Source organism: Otolemur garnettii, unplaced genomic scaffold (genome assembly GCF_000181295.1).
Source record: "Otolemur garnettii isolate 467f Iridium unplaced genomic scaffold, OtoGar3 scaffold00131, whole genome shotgun sequence".
Taxonomy (NCBI): domain Eukaryota; kingdom Metazoa; phylum Chordata; class Mammalia; order Primates; family Galagidae; genus Otolemur; species Otolemur garnettii.
In genome coordinates, this window is record NW_003852526.1 from 2,724,290 (window position 1) to 2,731,390 (window position 7,101).

Genomic DNA, 7,101 nt, shown 5'->3' on the forward strand with positions numbered 1-7,101 from the left:
CACATTGTACCCCTGACAGTATTAATGTACAGAGCTATGATTTAATAAAATAAAAAGATTTCCCTATATATCCTTTTTTCCAACTCTTTGATCATTTTCATGATATTTGAACCTTTCCAGCATTTCTACTCATTAGATGCTAACACACAATCTCATCATGTTTTTGAATATTTCTTCACATTTTGCCCAAATACGCTAATTCCTGATTTTATTTTTCCTTTACTATGTCTTTCTTGCTTGTTTTGACGTGATTTTTTGTTAGACTATACCTTAATTTCTGTTAAGGTATAAAATCTCGGCTTACATCATCTATACTATTGAGTTCACATCTTTCATAGTACCTTGAAAATATAATCAACCTATTTTTACATCCTGGAAACAAAAGACATGAACATTAAACTATTGACAATAAGTTGCTTCTGACTTACATTATGATTTGTGATGAATTCATGTTGCAACACACAATTGTTGAATCCTTACATGTGGAGTGACATATCAATATTATTTTTAAGACAGTTAATTGCCCTTGGTCATGAAGAAAACAGAAATATTTGTTAGCAGGTGTTACCTACTGGGTAGTTAAATTGCCTCAGTGACAAGAACAAAAATTTTCAGGGGCAAAAACAGTTACATAGAGAGAAATTCCACTGTCCAGGGAATACTAAACACTTTTAAACCCCATTCTTCTTAAGGAGATAACTGAAAACACTTTTCCCTTCCATCATTCATTCCCTATTTCTTTTCAGGATTCTAGTACCTATTTGATGAGCTTTTCTCCTACTCACTTCTTAGAGTTCTTTGCACATCCCATACTCATAGATCCTTTCTGCCTTATTAACCTCCTCAGACTAGTCACATACGCTAACCTCTCATTTTAAGTGAACAATGGCTAAGCATTAACTGAAATCTCATTAATAACTGCATTCAACTTTTCAACAAAAGCACAGGTGAAGACTGTGTTTCCACCCCTAAATTATCAGTGCCTAGCAGAGTGTCTGGCTGTGTAATAGTGACACACATATTTGTTAAGTGTTTCACATGGTGATGCCATTCACATGTGAAAGGGTCTCCTAGGATTTCTGAAAGTTGAATTTCTTTGACTTATATTTATGTAGATTTATGCTATTTTTTAATAAAACAAAATGTTTTTATTCATAACATTCTCCACATTCTCATTTATAAAACCTCTCCTATCTTTCCCTTAGAGATAATGATTTTATGAGCATCTAGGAAGGTCTTTCTGCCTTTTCACATCTGCTATCGGATTTAAATTCCCATAGTCTCAATTTTCTCAGCAACAAAATTGTGAGCAAATAAGAAACAACGTCTTCTTCATAATATGATTATGAGGATTAAATGCAGCAATAAATCTGAGAGCAGATTTACTCGAACATCCCTACCAGGCATTCCCAATGCTCAATAAATATCAATTGGTTTTTTCCCTTTCTCTTTTTGTTCTAGCTACAAAAGGGAATGCCATCTGCAACTATTTCATTAAGAAAAGATGAGTTTCTCCATTTAGACAAAGCCTTTCTCTACCTTAGAAATTAACAAATGTACAGGGTTGTACTAAACACAAATACCAGTTGTACAGGTGATGGAGAGCTGAAGTAGGTTCAATAAATCATGAAAGAATACAAACTTTAACAAAGAAGAGTTTAATTGAAAACTGCAGTACCTCCATCTGCTCCAGCATCTTTTATTGAGTCCTGATTATTATTGCCTGAAGGAGATAAGCTCTACTCTACTCTGAATGAAGTGAGGTGTGACATTAATTGTTACATTTGAACTCTTACCAGATTAGATATTGTGCAGCTATGCACACACCATATAATAGCTTTCAGGTCCTGCTTTTTTCTATTTTCAGGAGATTATTCTACCTTGGGTGTTTTGATGTGTATATTATTAAAAAATAAATTTTACACAGGATATTATATTCCCTCGGACTTTGTTTCATGTGAAAGAAAGGGATACAGTCACACCAATCTAGTACAAAGCAAGATGTAGTTGGCATCTGCCTTCCTAAGTGCAGGGCACAGCCAATCTGCAGGTAAATTACAGATCTGAAAATATTGTCTTTGTCTGGGAAAAGTACCACTTGCCATGAAAAAATTTCTGTCTTTGTAAGAACTGATCTCCTGAGACAAAAGTAAATTCAGAGGAAGGACAAAATGAACTAACACTTAGAAAGTAAAAAGACCACACACAAAATCATACCAAGAAGAACTGGTATTCATACTTAACAGACGAAGTACTCCTGGACCTGAAGTGGAGGAGGCACAGAGAGCAAGCAGAGGAGCAGGGAGTCAAACTCAGAGTTTTTTTCTTTCTAACATGTTTTTTTCCACTTCTTCTCCCTGTCTTATGAGCAACAGACTCAGAGGACCGTTGCTAGGATCAAATTAATAATGTAGAAGAAATGTGCTTTAAATCTGAAGGAGAGGTGTCCGGAAAGGACGTGGGCACACCCTGACCCAGTACTCCCAGTGAAATGGAATGTTATGAAAATAAAATCAGATGAAATTCTAAGAACGCTTTTGAAAGTTAAAATACTGTAATGAATTTTAATTCCACTTATGTTTATTTATAGTAAACAAGTAAAGAAGCAGACAGCCACAGCCTTCCTTTCCTCTTACCTTTCCTCCTCACTTCTCTTCCACCTCTCTCTTCTCATATATTGTCATACACATGTACTTAAAGGGAGTCAAGCCTGTAAAACACACTTCTGAGAAAATAAAAAGACTAGGTGAAGACAGTGTTTAAAATCTTCAGGGAGGAAGGAAACTGTAATTCATAGCTTAGTGCAGCAGTCTCAGAATTCTCAGAATTACAATGATATTGTTAGTTTTTTAATTTATAAGAGCTCCTTAAGGGCACAAGGGGCATCTTAAGATAGTTTTGTATTTTCAGCAAGCAACATAGTAAATAAAATGTAATAAACATTTACTGTTGATAGAGAATACATAGACCCACATACACATATGTAAGATCACTAATTGAAACTGAATTCCTATGCTGTAAGAATTTTGTTGCACCCTTCTTGAGATAACTGAGGCAATTATGGGGAGTTTCAAAAGCAGATTAGAAATTTCATATGTTGCAAGAGGAAACAAGAGGAATTAAAAACTTGAATTAAGATGGAAGTCAATAGGGAGAAACCAGGAAATTATTGTGTCATCAAAGACAGGGAAAATTTTTATTTCAGGAAGAGAATGCATAGTGTTGATATCTACAAATGAGGTCAAATATGATATGTAAGGAAAAATGTCCAATGAATTTAAGCAAGAAAGAGGATGTTGATGAATAAAATTTAGAAGTTGATTTAGTCTTCTAATGTGATTATGGTTTAGTTTATTGACATAATAAATATAATAAATTATGAAATATCTAATTTATCTCATGCTGATTTACATAAAAAACCATAAGTGGTCAGACAAATGTATTCATCTCCTCAGCAACTACAAACTGAGCACTTCCTAGGACTGTCCCAGACACTGGGGACTCAAAGCAGATAAATAGCATGAATTTTTAGGCTAACATTCCTCTAATTTACCAATCTTTCAACCTCTGCTTTGCAACAAAATCAAGTATATTAGGAAAATATATAATTTCCATATAGGTTTAACTCAAAACTGAGTCAACACAAGACCAAAATATCTATTATTTTTTGTAGACTCCAAAGATAATTTTAATGCATATCAATGTTTTAAATCACTAATACATCATCCTTCTAAAGTCATAATATGAAGACAAATCTGTGGTTTCTATTTCTATCTCAGCAAGATTACAAACAGAAAAAAAACTAAAGATTTTCAAACCTAAACACCAAGAAATGCTGGGTAGAATATAAAGTAGGGGATGAAAAGGTTCTTGGTTTTTGTGGTAAGAACAAGAAAAACCTAGATCAAGGAGATGTCATACTTTTTTATGTGGCTAAAGAAGAATGGATACTTCAAGGAAGCCTTAGTAAACTAGCATCTTTCATATATGAAGGCAGGTACTTGGTGTAGGAATGAAAGACTAAAGAGAGAGATACTAAAGATGATAAGATTTGATAGGGTCAGAAATGACCTTGAATGACAGGGTAGGCTGAACCCGAATATAGAAAAGGTACAAGCACAAACCGCTGACCTGACAATTGTCTGCACTAACAATACCCCCAAATTTTGCAGAGAGCCGTGGCAGAGGAGGCACTGAAAACACAAACCTGTGCATTCTGATTATGACAGGACTCGAAGCCTGTGGGTAATGAACCCAAAGAAGCAGCAGCAGGTTGGAAGCTACAGCAACTCACTCCCAGCTTAAATATCTACAAGACGAAAAAGGGGAAAATTCAACCTAACTAAAGTGGTAGCCCAGACTCACCTCAGCACAATGTACGAAGGAAACTAAATGATTGGGACTTTGTCCTGATCATATAAGCAAGGAAAGAGATTTCATTCTGTGGACTAAAATATAAGCAACATTGGGCAGTGCCTGTGGCTCAAAGGAGTAGGGCACCGGCCCCATATGCCAGAAGTGACAGGTTCAAACCCAGCTTCCGGACAAAAGCTGCAAAAAAAAGCAATATTACACTTCAATCTCTACTCTTCCATACACAAATAAGTGCAAAAAAATCAAATAGGCATAACAAGGGTCTAAAGGTACAAATAGTGAGATGATGGACTTAGGTCAAAATCATATCATAACTATATTAAATGTACATGGAGGAAAATTCCAATTAATAGTCAGTGATTGTCAGACTGGATGAAAAAAGTCAAGAAGCAATTGAATATTGTTTATGTAAGACAAATATTTAATCATTTTTATCTTTAGGCCATTTCTGCTTCACTATTATAACGGCCTGATTGCCCTGTTGTAAGCTAAAAACCAGCATTTGGATCTTCTATAAGGATGTTGTTGGAGCGTCATGGAAAGATCTGTACAAGGTTCTCTGAACATTTCGTATTTTAAAGAATAGGATTCTGAATTCAGACTTACAAGCTGACACCACTTGGACTATTTATAGACAATAACAATGGAGTAAGATTCTCAAAACTTTTTCCTAGTAGTAATCAAGAAGCAGTTTACTAACCTAAGATACAGAAGAATACTAATTTTATAAAAATAAATAAATTGAAGAGGCAAATTCAAATATGATTGTTTGGAATATTTTGGTACTATTCTTAACATTTTATTTTTATGGATATATGATAAAAACTTTTTCTTCTTGAGATACATCTAACCCACAATTTAATAGATTTTTTTTAACTAAAATAAAACACTTTAAAATGACCTTTGATTCTCACTGGTCCTTCAAAATGCAGACACTTTTACTAATCCTCCTCACAATTTATAGAAATATTCATTATTTTCGTATGTTCAGTAAGAATAAGTGCTTTTCACCAGAAAATTGACAAATCCATTATACAACCATAGTCCATTTAGCATTATTTTCTTTTTGTTACAAATGACATATCCAATACTAAGGACGAAGAAATGACTTTACAGGTGGAGTAAATGCTCCATAGCCTTCCCAAAGAAAAATGGCATGGTACCTGGATTCACAAGGGTTCAGTCTCCCAGGTGATAAAAAGTTTACCTGGCAGGGTGGCGCCTGTGGCTCAAAGGAGTAGGGCACTGGTCCCATATACAGGAGGTAGCAGGTTCAAACCCAGCCCCGGCCAAAAACTGCCCAAAAAAAAAAAAAAAAAAAAAAAAGATTTACCTGGCAGACCAGCAACCATAGCAAAATTTGGGATTTCCTGGCAGAAGTAATTCATTAATCTGTGAATACTATAGGTAAAATTTGGTGGGGGAAGTTTCTTATGTTTGCTTCCCAGACTCAAGATAGAAAAGCAATGTCTTTCACCCCAAAATGTTGTCCAAAACTTCCATCTTCAAGGAAAAAATTGCAGGAAAAAAGCAATGTCATATTTCATTCAGATTGCTATAATAAAATACCATAAACTGGTTAGCACATGAATAATAGAAATTTATTTCTCAGAGCTCTGGAAACCGGGAAATCCAAGATCAAGGTTTTGGAAGATTTGGTATTATGTAAGGGCCTAATTCCTCGTCCATAGATATAAGTCTTTTCACTATGTCACTGCATGGGAAAAGAGGAAATTCTGGTCTCTTTAGTATCTTATAAGTGTATTTACCCCATTTAGGAGTACTCTATCCTCATGAAATAATAATCCTCCAAAATCCCCACCTAAAACCAATATTTTAAGAGTTAGGATTTCAAAGTGAGAATTTGGGGGTGGGAGACTATCAAGTAGTTATTAAAGGATTTTAAAACTCTAGTTGCAGAATCCTTATAAAGATTTCAGGCTGAAGTATTCCTCAGACTTACTAGTTACTGTATATTTTATGGCTCGAGATTTACAGAAAAAAATTACAGAGACATATAATTAATACTATTGGTGTCTCCAAGTAAGGAAACTGGTTCAATCTACTGGGAGCTGGCATATTTTGTGATAAAGAGCAGCTTTAGGGCTTTCTTTGGAAACACATAGACTGAAACCAGAATGATATAGAGAAGACTAGCATGGCTCCTACAAGAAGATGACACGCAAATTCATGAAGCATTCCATATTTTTCTTTACCACTAGACCAGCAGTGTAAGAAATGCTTAAGGGAGTCCTGCAGTAGGATATAAAAGGAGAATATCTACCACTGAGAAAACACACAAAGTAGAGCAGATACAAAAATGAGAAAGAGAAAAAATAAAACCTCAGTACTATAGAAAACCACCTAATTGTAAGGTAAATAAGAAGGAGAAAAGAACAAAGAATATACAAAAACTATCAGAACATTTAACAAAATGACAGAAATAAGTCCTTCCCTATCAATAACAACCTTGAATGCAAACTGTTTAAATTCTCCAATTAAAAGATATAGATGTGCTGAAAGGATTTAAGAAAAAAAAGTGTGCAGGAATAGCTATACTTATATCAGACAAAATGAACTTTAAAGCAAAAAACATAAAAAGAGACAAAGAAAGTCATTATATAATTATTTTAAAAATTCAGCAAGAAGATATAATAATTTAAAATACATGGGTCCAACTCTGGAGCACCAGATATATAAAGCAATTACCATTACAGCTAGAGAGAG

The 7,101-nt window shown here is 34.4% G+C and overlaps 1 non-coding gene across 1 annotated transcript; it reads left to right on the top strand.

Moving 5' to 3' along the window:
• Positions 1–6,479: 6,479 nt before the first annotated feature.
• Positions 6,480–6,584, top strand: LOC111727926. Its single transcript, XR_002775351.1, has one exon. It is a non-coding gene; the product is annotated as a U6 spliceosomal RNA (small nuclear RNA).
• The last annotated feature ends 517 nt before the right edge of the window (positions 6,585–7,101 follow it).